The sequence below is a fragment of the Myotis daubentonii genome, chromosome 3, assembly GCF_963259705.1.
Source record: "Myotis daubentonii chromosome 3, mMyoDau2.1, whole genome shotgun sequence".
NCBI classification, from domain to species: domain Eukaryota; kingdom Metazoa; phylum Chordata; class Mammalia; order Chiroptera; family Vespertilionidae; genus Myotis; species Myotis daubentonii.
The window spans coordinates 128,468,533-128,483,177 of NC_081842.1; the positions used below are offsets into that span (position 1 = coordinate 128,468,533).

Below are 14,645 nucleotides of genomic sequence, written 5' to 3' on the forward strand. Positions count from 1 at the left end.
CAGCTGCCTCCTGCACGGGCCACGTGCATCAAACATGCAAGCTTTTGGTGCACAGGATGATACCCAAACAACTGAGGCAACCCTCCGGCCCGGACCCTCACTTCTAATTCATTCCCTGACCACTCCAACCTGACTTCTTCCCCATGATGAACAGAAATTGTTCGTATCAAGGTCACCAGTTGCTCGATCTAATGAGCACTTCAAGCTGTCATCCCAACTAGACATTTTAGCAACATCTGACTGAATACTCAGTCTCATACCAGAAGCACTGGACCTCTTCAACAGCGTGTGCCCCCGGACCACTGTCTCATGGAGACACTCTGGCCCTGCGCTTCTGCTGAATACCGCACTCACCCAGCTCTCCTCCTCCTCGCAGGCTGCCTCATGCAGCCTCCTTTGCCGGAACACACTTTCCTCCGCCCAGCCCTGAAATTATGATTTTCCCAAGGATCCGTTTGAAGCACTTTACACCTACCTGTGATTTAATCTGCACTCACAGCTGTAACTGACATTCTTTGCTTATGATCCTCAGCTATATCTTCACTGAGCTTGGGACTCACCTCCAAATGACCCTGTCAACATTTCCACTTGGATGTCTCCAAGTCTTTGTGTCCAAACTTGACCTCCTACCTTCTCTCCCACACCATCCATCCGACACCCAGACCAGCGACCTGGGGGGAGTCTGACATTCACCCCTCTCTCCTGCTGAACTTCATCCTCCCACAATAGGCCGCCAATTCTTACCTAATCCATTCCTGCCTCTTCTAATCTGCTTTCTCAACCAGAAAAAAATCTTTTAAAAACTCAAAAAACATGACTGTCTTTTCTCTATTTAAAATTCTTCAGTATCTTTGCTTTTTTTGTTTTTTTTTTCTGGGTTTGTATTTTTTTAGAAACTGTTTATTTTCTGTCAACCTTATTCCCATTTTAAGAGTTTGTGGGAGAACATTTTAAGACTACTCCGTAGTTGTTCCGGCCCTTTCAGTGGCCTGAGCAGTGGGGGCTGCAGACCAGTCTTCAGGGGCAGGCTGAGCGCTGCACCCTCAGTAGGGAAGTGCTGACGGGGCACAGGGGGCACTGCACGCCTTCAGACCTGTCTCGGCCTCAGGCTGAGCAGCAGGGCACTCGGGAGATGGAGCAGCTCATTCACCCTGAAATACCTTCTTGGTCACAGCTGTTTCAGCATGGCCTGCTCTTCTTTTCCAACCTCCTCAGGGTCTCTGTGGAGGCAGAGATCAGGCGTGACCTCCCACGGGTGTTCATGGGGCTGGTGGTACGCATGTGCAGTACAGTACTTCTTGGGCCAGCATCCACCACATCAGACCCACTGAGTGAGCCCCCTTGTTGTTGCAAGGGCTGGCAACGTCCACAGAGCACAGAGGAGAGTCTGCATTACACAGAGCAATGGTGGGCAGGTTAAATAAGACGACCCTGTGAGAGGCCGGTGGTCAGCCCTGGGATCAGTCACCACCAGGAGTCGCGGCTCCCGGAAGGCTGCCCGGATCCAGATGGCGGAGGTTCCAGGAGTGAAGCGGCCGGCAGGAGTGGCTCCAGTGGCAGCAGCGGACTTCAGCACAGCTCGCTGGCGGGTGCTCTTGGAGGATATGACACTGACATCAGGGGGGTGTTCAATGGCAACAATGGCACCCGCTGCCAGCAGGAGCTTCTCCCAGGTTCTCTTCAGGTTTATGCTGTAGACGCCATCACTCTTCCTTTGTCGATATACGGCTCCGTTAGGAAGTCACGGTTGGTGCCACCTAAGTGGGTCCCCGCTGCAAGGAATTTGAGGACATCCCCCCTTCGTTTGAGGACATCAGGGGCTCCGGACGTTGTGGAAGTTTCCCTTTAAGTGAGTCACGTGGGAACCAAGAACAACATACAGGTCCCTCTCTGGGTAGTGCAGAGAGGCTTCCTTTTCCTTTTTCTTTTTTCTTTTTGATAAAAATTGGAATCTTTGACATGGCCTGCAAAGAATGTAGACTTGGACCCGGCCCACTCACCTCCTTGCATTTACTGCAGCCACTTCTTCCCCTATGCCCTGCTTCCCAGGACTTTCCTAGGTCCTCAAACCCTCCTGGCCTCAGGACCCTCACAGGCTGCTCCCTCCTAGCCGGCCCCACGCATCCTTCATGGTGTAGCTTAAGCATTACTTCCTTAGAGAGCTCTCTCTCTCTGTCCCTCCAGCGGAGTTCTGGGCCTGTCTCAGTTCAGCTATGGCAGAGGACAGCAGACCGGGTGGCTTAAATAACAGACATTAGTTTCTCACTATTGTAGAGGCTGCAAGCCCATGGCCCGCATACACAGCATGGTTATAATTTAAGCTTAGACTTATTTTCAAAATTGAGACATTAAATTTAGAAGTTGGGTTTAACCAGACAAAGTTTTATGTCCTAGCTAATCAAAATATTTACAAATGCAGCTACCAACTGCTCCACTTAGATAATTTAATACCTCCTAGTTTGCGCCAGGCAAAACATTCAAGGGCACAAGAAAAGATCAGCAATCTAGAAAAACAAATAAAATTATGTTTTCTAGAATCTGTGTTCTTTTTTTCATTCAACAAAAGGCACAGAATGGCCCCGCATTTTCTCCTGAGAGAGTGCTGGGAGGCACTCAGGCAATGCTGTGGTATCCGAGCTTCAGGCCAAATCGGATTCTGTTTTTAGCAGAGTCTCCGTTTAAAAACTTAGTTTTCTGACAAAACCGCAGTGGAACATAACCTCTGCGCGGGCAGGAGTCCTGGTGCAGACATTGAGCAGGACACTCACACACAGGATTGCCAAGACTTCATAATTAGACAGAAGTCCTGGTTTGCCAGGTCAGAGGCCAGTGCAGGGCCACCATCACCCTCAAACTCTGCCTTTGAATCATGACTCCGAGAATGGTGCAATAGCATCAATTGGCCGCCCTCCCCCCTCATTAAGTTTTTTCAGTTTTAAATGATGCCTTTTACTTCAAGACATCTGTATTTGTATGTAAAAATTCCCAGTTTCAAATATTTGATTTTATCTGGGCTTCCATAGCAAATCCCAGTTCTATAGATCAGAAGACCTATACAGTTCTCACTGGGCTAAAACCGAGGTGTTGGCAGACTGCATTCCTTTCTGGGGCTCCAGGGGAGAATCCGTGTCTGTTTATTTGGATATTGGAAGAATTCATTTCCTTGGGATTGTGAAAGTAGGTCCTGGTTTCCTTGCTGGTGTCAGCTGAGGGCCATTCGCAGCTTTCAGAGGCCAATGTATCCTTGGCTCATGGACCCCCCTCTACATCTTTTTTCTTTTTTCACATTAGCAGATTTTATTTCTTAAGTCTATAACTAATCTTTCCTCCTTGCTTTCCTTTCTACTAGCTGATGCTTCTACATCTTTAAAGCCCACCGTGGTGGACTGAGTCTCTCTTATGCTTTGAACCTCTCCTCCTTTTGTCCTCTCATCTCTTTGACTGCACTGAGAAATGGTCTTCATCCTTAAGGACGGATGAGATTAGATTGGGCCCATCAGCCTTATCCAGCATATTTTCTCTAACTCAAGTTCCTTAATCTCATCCACAAAGTAAGGTATCATATTCCAGGGATCTAAATGTGATGGGGGGGGGGGGCGGGGAGTCCATTATTTCACCACAAAAGTGTTTATTTGACTTAGGCTGAAGAGATTTTCTTGAGAACTTTGAGCTTCTCTGAACCAAAATGATATCCTCATAAACTATCTAGCATTACCTTCTGATAGTTAAGAGACTCAGTTATCTCAGTTTCTTGGGGAATTACTTTATATGTTAGTAAGCTCTCAAAGAACATTATTACCCTGCCCACTGAGCTTTACACAGAGCCTCAATGTCATTATTTTACTCCTTAAATTCTCTGTTTTGCCTTGGTCAACTATAATGTGAGTTGCTTTTCCTGTTGTATATGTTTATTTTCCTTCTGTCAGGTCTTCGGAGAGGGCCAGACCCTAAATTGTCCCTGATTTTCCAGAGGGAAAAGGGCCCAGGGGAGGGGAGATTTTCTCACTCACTCTCCACTTCATTTCCCTAGACTTTTGAATTTTACACAGGCCTTGATTTTTCCATAAGCACATTTTTAACAGAACTATTTTTACAATTTCCTTGCTTCTTCACTTCATATTATGAGTATAATCATAATTTTTTTAAATATCAAAAATATATATTTCTCTTTATATTCACTGAATTCTTGTCATTCATATAATTCAGCCATTAAGACACTGAAGTAGCTGGACTTCAAAGCAGCTGAGTTAAGAAATATATCAATAATCTGATCAATATTTTAGTTGTGTGATATCCAGATGTTTGAGATGTGACATTAAAGGAAAAAAAGCAATATATACCACATTTTATCACTTTAGTTCAATAATAGATCCTCAATTTTAGTTTCCATTTCTGTCATGTTCTGAATTTACCCATGTTGTTGTCTCTCTTTTACATTTGAGAAAAATTCAAGGGAAGCTTTTAAAGTATAATGCCAGGTGGAAAAGAGACTATAAATTACTCACACAATGTGATTCTTATAATTTTTCCACATGTATAACAATTAAAAAATAATATATATATATACACACACACACACACACACACACACACACACACACACACACACACACTAGAGGCCCAGTGCATGAAAATTCATCCACTGGAGAAGGGTCCCTCAGCCCGGCCTGCCCCCTCTCACAGTCTGGGAGCCCTCAGGGTTGGGAGGCAACCCGGTGATCAGGGGAAGGCGATGCCCCATCACACCTCTGCTGCTGCCACTGCCAGCAGCGCAAGCCTTGGCTGGCCCTGGTTACCTGAGCTTCAGACAGCCCTGGGGGGCTGGGCAACCACCATCCAAGGCTTGCCTGCACCAGAGGGGACTGGGGGTCTCTGGAGGCAGGCCATGCAGAGTGGCCAGGCCCATCTAAGGGTGGGCCCAGCCTTGCCGCAAGCCTTCTGCCCCAGCGGGGCTGAGGGGACTGGGCACTGCCATCTTGTGGCTGTGGGCACCACCATATTTGAGGGTGGGACAGTCAATTAGCATATTCCCTCCTTATTAGATAGGATACGTACACACTCATAAAGGATACTGCATCAAGATGACAAACTGAACTCAAGGTTTCATCTTCCCTCCAATCCTGAATCTATTGAATTAAAAAGCTACATTTAAAAAAGCATAAATTTACAACAACCAAGGAAAACACAAAATGAAGCTATCATTAAAAGACCAGAAATGTTGAGACATTCCGGGGGTCAGGGGGTGGATAGAAAATAGATAAAACAGATTGGTAGCAGTTGTGACCAGAAGACCATAGCCCAAAGCACCTCTGAGAGAGGAACCAATCCAGAAAAATTCCAAGCTCAGAGAGAACAAATGGAAGTGGAAGGAAAGAGCCAGGAGCCAGTCCTTAAGGTGACTGATAAGTGCATTAGAAATGAGATGATGGTACAGCACCCACTCTCTCTCTGGTTATGTAACCAAAGCATGTGTTTGAGCCTAGGCTGAAAGCTGAGAACCACACTCCTAAGAAAATAAAATGCCTTCTGAGGAGAGGTGTGCTGGTGGAGGGAGCTGGGAGACTAGAAAGCAGAACTTAACATGGTTGCAGACCTCCACAGCAACCAGCAAGGAAAAATCAGGAAGATTGCTCTGCCAGAAAGGATATCTATTAAAGGACTTCACCTTCGGCATGATGAAAATATTGCCATGTTGTCTTGTAGCAATGGCATTGCCATGGGAAATATGGCACCAATTTGTTTCTCTTCTTATTTAAGTAACTGTCTTTCTTCTCTTTGAAGAATTCACTGGAAAGATTCTTTCAATCTGACAAATCATGCTTTTCTTTAGACAGGGAAACTTTCTTCTCTTATGTCTTCAATGATTTCCCCTTTTCCTCTCCTTTCTACTTGAGCGCTCATAGATTAATTATGTCTTTTAACTTTCTATCATAATTTTCTTTTGACTGATTTCTATTTTGCTCTCTTTTCCTGGATCCTTGCAATAATGGGTTCTTAATTTTGTCACCTTTGAGGCAAATACACTTCAATGCTGCTGGGACCTTTAGAGAAACTATTTCAAATGTGTCTCAGAATTATCCACCCAAGGAAGGGAAGAGGGGAGTATTTTCCTCACCAGCTTCCCATCATCCACTTCTGGAGAGTTCATTTTCTCACACTTCCAGACTGTATACATGTGAGTACTGGTGGGGTTCTCCCAAACATCCCTCACTTTGAAGTCAGAGAAGCCTTAGAGCAGAAAAAGATATGTGGTGCTTGCCCACTCACCTGCATGAAGGCAATTGCCTCAGCATTGCTGGAATAAAAGATGGCCGAGGGATGTGGGATGGGCATGTGAGGAGCCGAATGCACCATGTGAACACATTGCTAGGCTAGGGCCTCCCAGATAGCTCCCAGCTAGGGTCCTAGCTTAAACTGTCTTAGCTTCACATAAACCTACTGCTGACAGACACATTGTACATGCACGAAAATTGTCTATAACCTCCATCTTAACTAAAATCTATTATTTGGCTTTGGCCTTGGTCTTCAGAAGGCCAAATAAATGAAGGCCAACCTTTGTGTCATTTCTGACATTCCTGTCTTGTGCATGATCAATAAGCATGTGAGTACCTAGGCTATCACATGTAATCAGCATAACAGCACAAGTAGGATGTATTAGACTCGATCTGAATAGCCAAATAGAAGCAAGCACTCTGAATGTAACTCAGGGTGAAGTTTTCTTACGTGCTTTATATGTTGAAACTCCATTATCAGTTGATGTATAAATAAATGTTATTTTAAAGGTAAAATAGTGCATTACTAATGATGCGTCTGAAAACTCTTAATTTCATGTGCAAAAACAATTATTAAAATCCTTCCAATTAACCACACTGATGTGCCTTGAGGGTGCAATTATAGTAAGTTCTCACTTAACGTTGACAGGTTCTTTGACCTTAAGCAAAACGATGTACTATATATATAACAAAGCCAATTCTCCCATAGGCTACTTGATATAAACAAGAATTAAGTTCCTACAGCATCTCATCAGCATTAAACAAATAACATTGAATGAAGCAACATTATTCAAGGACCTGTTGTATTTGAGTTTAGAGGAGACTAAAGAGACATGACCCTAGATGCAATGGGTGATTCTGGGTTCTATCCTGGCTTGGGCAGGTGGGGGGTGGCCGGGGGGCAGGGCGGGGGGGCGGGAAATGCTATGAGAGACATTATTGGGAAAATTTGAAAAATTATTTTTCACTCTTGTTTTCACTCCTTATCTGAAGCTGTTGACTTTTTCTTTGCTGGAACTTCCAAGGTGACTATAATTCCTAATTACAAACTAGCTAATCATGCAAAGGTTTATCACAGAGAAAAAAATAAGGCTGAATTACTGCTCACAGGAGAGTAATTGGGAAACTACAGCATGATAATAATGCTTGGCACTGATCCAGTACTCTGGAAAGGAAGTTTATAAAGTTTTAACTGCTCTTAAGTACAACATGTTAGATTCTACCAAAAAAAAACAACAAAACAAAACAAACAACAACAACAAAACACTGCTAGAACTGAAATATTAATTCAGTAAAGTAGCAGGATATAAAATAAATATTCAGAAATTGGTTGCATTTTTATACACCAATAATGAACTATCAGAAAGGGAAACTAAGGAAACAATCCCACTTATAATTGCATTAAAAACATCTAAGAATAAATTTATCCAAGGAGGTAAAAGACCTGTACTCAGAAAATTATAAGACATTGAAGAAAGAGATTGAAGAAGATGCAAATAAATGGAAGCATTTTACCATGCTCATAAATAAAGAATTTACATATTTAAAATGTTCATACTTCCCAAAGCAATCCATACATTCAATGTAACCCCTATAAAAATACCAATGGTGTTTTTCACTGAACTAGAAAAGAATAATTCAAAGATTTATATGAAAACACAAAAGACCCCTAATAGCCAAAGCGATCTTGAGCAAGAAGAAAAAAGTTGGAGGTATAATGCTACCAATATAAAACTATACTACAAGGCTACAGTAATCAAACCATTATGGTACTAGCATAAAAACAGACACATAGATCAATGAAACAGAATAGAGAGTCCAGAAATAAACCCACACCTATAGGGCAATTAATATATGACAAAAGAGGCAAGAACATACAGTGGAGTAAAGACAGTCTATTCAATAAATGTTGCTGGGAAAATTGGACCAATACATGCAAAAAAAAAAAAAATGAAACTAGACCACCAACATACAATATATACAAGAATAAACTCAAAATAAAGACTTAAATGTAAGACTCACAACCATAAAACTCCAAGAAGAAAACATAGGAAGTAAACTCTGCCATTTTCCTTAGCAATAATTTTTTCTGCTATATCTCATCAGGCAAGGGAAAAAAAATAAAGAAACAAAACTACATAAAACAAAAAGGTTTTTGCACAGCAAAGGAAACCATCAACAAAACAAAAAGACAACCTACAGATTGGAAGAGCTTATTTGCCAATGATACAGCCAATAAAGGGTCAATGATCAAAATTTATAAGGACAACTCAACACCAAGAACAAACCAAAAATCCAATTAAAAAATGGAGAAAAGATCTGAATAGACATTTCTCCAAAGAGGACATACAGATGGTGAATAGACATGAAAAGATGATCAACATAACTAATCATCAGAGAAATGCAAATTAAAACCACAATGAGATGTCACCTCACACCTGTCAAAATGGCTATCAACAAATAAGTGTCAGCAAGAATGTGGAGAAAAGGGAACCCGCATAAACTGTTGGTGGGAACGCAAATTGGTGCAGCCACTATGGAAGGCAGTATGGAAATTCCTCAATAAATTAAAAATGGAACTGCCTTATGCCCGAATGATTCCACTTCTGCATATATATATCCAAAGAAACCCAAAACACTAACTTGAAAGGATATATGCACCCTTATGTTTACTGTAGCATTATTTAGAATAGCCAAAATAAAGAAGCCACCCAAGTGCCCACCACTAGATGAGTGGATACAAATGCAGTGGCACATTTATATAATGGAATATAACTCAGCCATAAAAAAGAATGAAATCTTATCATTTGCAACCACATGGATGGAGTTAAAGGGTATTATGCTAAGTGAAATAAGTCAGAGAGTAAAAGACAAATACACTATGATTTCACTTATATGTGGAATCTAAAGAACAAAACGAATGAATAAACAAAATAAACAGACTCATAGATACAGAGGACAAATTGATGGTTGCCAGATGGAAGGGTGTATGGGGGCTGGGTGAAAAAGGTAAAGGGATTAAGAAGTACTAATTAATAGTAACAAAATAGTCACAGGGATGTAAAGTGCAGCATAGGGAATATAGTCAATAATATTGTAATAACTATGTGTGATGCCAGATGGGTACTTAAATTATCAGGGAGATCACTTTGTAAGCTATATGATTGCCTAATCACTATGCTGCGCATCTGAAACTAATCCTATATAATAAAAGCCTCATATGCAAATTGTCCCCTTGACTGGGAGTTCGACCGGGAGTTCAACCACTGGCTATGACATGCGCTGACCTTCAGGGGGCAGCATGAACATGGCTCGGCGATTCGATGCTGGCAGCAGGTGGCAGTGGAGGCACTGCTGGCTTCTATGGGCCCAAATGAGAGCGGGACTGTGGCAGGAATGGTGGAGCAGGTGAGTGGGCAGTGCCAGGCCAAGGCGGGTGTGAGCGGGGGCCCAATCACCCAGCAGATCGCCCCACAGGCGATGACCAGCAGTGGCGGTAGGGGGCGGGGCTGCTGCCTAGATCCCAGGTGCCAGGAGCTGGGTAGGAGGCCCACTTGATCCATTGCCCTGCAGGTGGGATGGTGGGAGCAGGTAAGGGAGTGGTGCCAAGCCACGGCGGGGTGCAAGGTGGATCTGTGGGACTGTGAGGCTGGGGGGGCAGCTGGGGCTGTGAGCCTGGGGGTGTGAGCTGGGGCCTGATCCCCACAGGCCACCTTGAGGGACCCCACCCATGCATAAATTTGTGCACTGGGCCTCTAGTATAAAATAATATGAAATGTTAACTGTAATTGAAAAATGAAGTTAAAAAATCAACATGTTACCTGTAGAAAGAATAGGAAAGAGACCCTAGTGGGTTTGGCTCAGTGAATAGAGCATCGGCCTGTGGACTGAAGCGTCCCAAAGGCACATGCCCAGGTTGTGGGCTCAAGCTCCAGTAAGGGGCGTGCAGGAGGAAGCTGATCAATGATTCTCTCTCATTATTGATGTTTCTATCTCTCTCTTCCTCTCCCTTCCTCTCTGAAATCAATAAAAATACGTTTTAAAAAAGAATAGGAAAGAGAAGACTGTGTCGCAAAGCCTTTCCTTTCTTTTTTCTTTTCTTTTCTTTTTTTTTTTGCCTACTCAGAGACATTTGAGTCATCAGAGTCCCTGTATTACTAACTTACACCACACGAGGCATTTATCTTTCGATGGAAGAAAGCCAAAGCATTCTTGGAAAGTGGTTTGGAAGGGAGAGAAGGAATCACTTTCTGGGTTTGGGCTTGGAGTTCTGCTAAGAACCAGTGTCTCGAGCACTCAGTCTACACTCTTCACCTGCCTCCCTGAGAGAAAGTTCTAATGAGAATCTGGAGCATGGAGCAGCACACTCAACAGGTGTTTGCAAATATTTTCTTAAATAGCACCTTTCACAGCAGGACACAGATAGAGTAATACTGTTTGCACATCCCTTCATTCACATTCATTCATCCATGCACTCAGCAATCAGTAATGAATCTCTTTCAGATGCAAAGATCCTGGCCAGGTACTGTAAGTGTGGGAACATGCCAGAGATAGCCTTTGCTTACAGGGGTTCTCAACCTGTGGGTCGCGACCCCTGAAAATACATCCTGCATATCAGATATTTACATTACGATTCATAACAGTAGCAAAATTACTGTTATGAAGTAGCAATGAAAATAATTTTATGGTTGGGGGGTCACCACAACATGAGGAACTGTATTAAAGGGTTGCGGCATTAGGAAGGTTGAGAACCACTGAACCAGGTAGTCCCCAACTGTCTAAATCATTAATTCAGCAAATATTACTTGTCTACTCTAAATCAGGTCATGTTCTAGTAGCTTATAGCCTAGTTGGGGGCAGATAGCCAGCAATTAAACAAACAAATTTAAAAGGTTTTACTTCAGCATGGCCGGTATGGCTCAATGGGTGAGCATTGGCCTATGAACCAGGAGGTCACGGTTGGATTCCTGGTCAGGACACATACCAGGGTTGCAAGCTGGATGCTCAGTGGGGGGTGTGCAGGAAGCAGCTGATCAATGATTCTCATTATTGATGTTTCTATCTCTCTCTCCCTTCTCTTCCTCTCTGAAATTAATAAAAAAATATTTTAAAAGGTTTTACTTCACAGGAGAAACCAAGATGGCGGCACAGGTAAACCCGTGAAATTGCTGCCTCACACAACCACTTCAAAAATACAACTAAGACAAAACGGACATCATCCAGAACCACAGGAAGTCTGGTTGAATGGAAATTCTACAACTAGAAGGAAAAAGAAAAGCACACTGAGACTCAGAGGAGGTGCGGAAGTAAAGTGCAGAGGTACAGAGGCGGGTGCGGAAAGAGCTGGCAACTGAGGACGTGGGTTGTCTTTTTCAATCAGGAGGTAGTCACAAGCTCCTGACTGCTCTGAACTCCAGTTCCAGACGAGTCTCTGGGGACCCAAACTCATAAGGGGAGAAACTGGACTGTCTGGCAGTGGGCGGAACTCAAGGGCGGCTTTCTCTCAGAGGTGCTTGCAGCGATTCCACAGGACACTGAGACCCAGGGACTCTTAGGGCAGGGTTGAGGAGCAGCCATAGCTGTTTGTTCCACCCTGTTGATTCCTTGAGACCCTGCCCCACCCAAGCTGTGCGCAGAGGCTTTTGCATATGAATGACCTGGCCCTTTGCAATCTAAAATTACCTAACAAACTGCAGCTGGGTCAGAGAGACCCAGAACATTCAAAAGAAGGCCCAAGGCCCCACAGAAGCTTGCATTGCTTCACAGCTGGGCCTCATCTGGGCACCTCCAAACCCCAAACAAAGAAGAGGAATCTGCAGATCTCTCCAAAGCTCCTGCTGGGTAGCCTCAGGCAGAGGCTAAATTAGCACCTCCTTAGAGATCCAAGAGCCAGTGTACCCAGGGGTCAGAGTGGGACCTTCCAGATTACAACTCCTCAGATCCATAAGGGACACACTCAGGGGGCAGACTCAGTGAGCACCAAAGCCCCACTGAAGCAAGTCTTGCCCCATAAGGGTGTCTCCAGCACAGAAGTTCTCCCATTGTAGACACAGCTGATTCTCACAGCCAATTAGCCTGAAGGTCAATTCCTCCCAGTGATACCAACAACATACAAGGCTTAACTACAACAAGACTGTGCACACAGCCCACAAAGGGGTGCACAAAGTGCGCACCTCAGGTAATTGGGGAGGCTGAGCCACTGGGCCCTATAGGACACCTAGCACACAAAGCCACTCTTTCAACACAGGGAAGCAGCCAAAATGTGGAGACAAAGAAATAGGTCACAAATGACAGAAATAGAGGAAAGAAAACTGCTGGATATAGAGTTCAAAACCACAGTTATAAGGTTTTTCAAGAATTTTCTAGAAACCACTGATAAATTTAGTGAGACCCTCAAGGATATGAAAAAGGACCAATGAGAAATTAAGCATACACTAACTGAAATAAAGAATAACATACAGAGATCCAACAGCAGACCAGAGGATCCCAAGAATCAATTCAAACATTTGAAATACGAAGAAGCAAAAAATACCCAACTGGAAAAGCAAAAAGAAAAAAGACTCCAAAAATATGAAGATAGTGTAAGGAGTCTCTGGGACAACTTCAAGCGTACCAACATCCGAATTATAGGGGTGCCAGAAGAAGAGAGAGAGCAAGATATTGAAAACCTATTTGAAGAAATAATGACAGAAAACTTCCCCTACCTGACGAAAGAAATATACTTACAATGCCAGGAAGCACAGAGAACCCAAACAAAAGGAATCCAAAGAGGACCACACCAAGACACATCATAATTAAAATGCCAAGGGCAAAAGACAAAGAGAGAATCTTAAAAGCAGCAAGAGAAAGAAACTCAGTTACCTACAAGGGAGTACCCATACGACTGTCAGCGGATTTCTCAACAGAAACTTTACAGGCCAGAAGGGAGTGGCAAGAAATATTCTAAGTGATGAATAACAAGAACCTACAACCAAGATTACTTTACCCAGCAAAGCTGTCATTCAGAATTGAAGGTCAGATAAAGAGCTTCACAGATAAGAAAAAGCTAAAGGAGTTCATCACCACCAAACCAGCATTATATAAAATGCTGAAAGGTATTCTTTAAGAAGAGGAAGAAGAAGAAAAAGGTAAAGATAAAAAGTATGAACAAGGAGAAACTAAGATGGCGGCATAGATAAACACCGGGAAATTGCTGCCTCCCACAACAATTGAAAATTACATCAAAAACGCAAAACGGACATCATCCAGAACTTCAGGAAGGCTGGCTGAGTGTAAATTCTACAACTAGAAAGAAAGAAAAGCACTCTGAGAGCCAGAGGAGCTGCGGAGGTGGAGTGCAGAGGTACGGGGGCCCGAGTGCGGAAAGGGTCTGGCACCTAAGGACTCGGCTGTCTTTTTGAATCCCGAGGGAGACACAAGCTCCCGATGGCTCTGAAATCCGGTTCCGGGAAGTCTCTGGGGACCCAGGACTCATACGGGGAGAAACTGGTCTGTCTGGCAGCGGGCGAGCTTGAGGGCGGCTTTCCCTCAGAGGTGCTTGCAGCCATTGCCAGGACACTGGGACTTGGGACTCCTTAGGGCGGGGCTGAGGCTCCGCCATAGCTGCTTGCTCCACCCTTTGATTCCTTGAGACCCCACCCTGCCCAGGCTGTGGCAGAGGCTTTTGCATATGAATGCCCCAGCCATTTGCAACCTGTAATTACCTAACTGCAGCCGGGCCAGAGAGACCCAGAGCTTCCAAGAGAAGGCCCAAGGCCCCACAGCGGCTTGCATTGCTACACAGCTGAGCAGCATCAGGGCACTTCCAAACTCCAAAAAAAAGGAAGGGGAATCTGCAGTTCTCTTCGTAGTTCCTGCTGTGTAACCTCAGGCAGAGGCTAAATTAGCACCTCCTTAGATCCAAGAGCCACTGTACCCAGTGGTCAGAGGGGGACCATCCAGATTACAACTCCTCAGATCCATAAGGGACACACTCAGGGTGCAGTCTCAGTGAGCACCAAAGCCCCACTGAAGCAAGTCTTGCCCCAGAAGGGTGTCTCCAGCACAGAAGTTCTCCCACTGCAGACACAGCTGATTCTCACTGCCAATTGGCCTGGAGGTCAATTCCTCCCGGTGATCCTACAACAACCAAGGCATAGCTACAACAAGACTGTGCACAAAGCCCACAAGGGGGTGCACCAAGAGTGTCCACCTCAGGTAACTGGGGAGGCTGAGCCACTGGGCCCTACAGGACACCTAGCACACAAAGCCACTCTATCAACACAGGGAAGCAGCCAAAATGTGGAGACAAAGAAACAGGTCACAAATGGCAGAAACGGAGGAAAGCAAATGACTGGATATAGAGTTCAAGGCCACGTTTATAAGGTTTTTCAA

The 14,645-nt window shown here is 44.1% G+C and overlaps 1 pseudogene; it reads right to left on the reverse strand.

Annotated features, from left to right (window-relative positions):
* Positions 1-956: 956 nt before the first annotated feature.
* On the reverse strand, positions 957-2,131 carry LOC132229703 (small ribosomal subunit protein uS2-like; annotated as a pseudogene).
* Between the last annotated feature and the right edge of the window lie 12,514 nt (positions 2,132-14,645).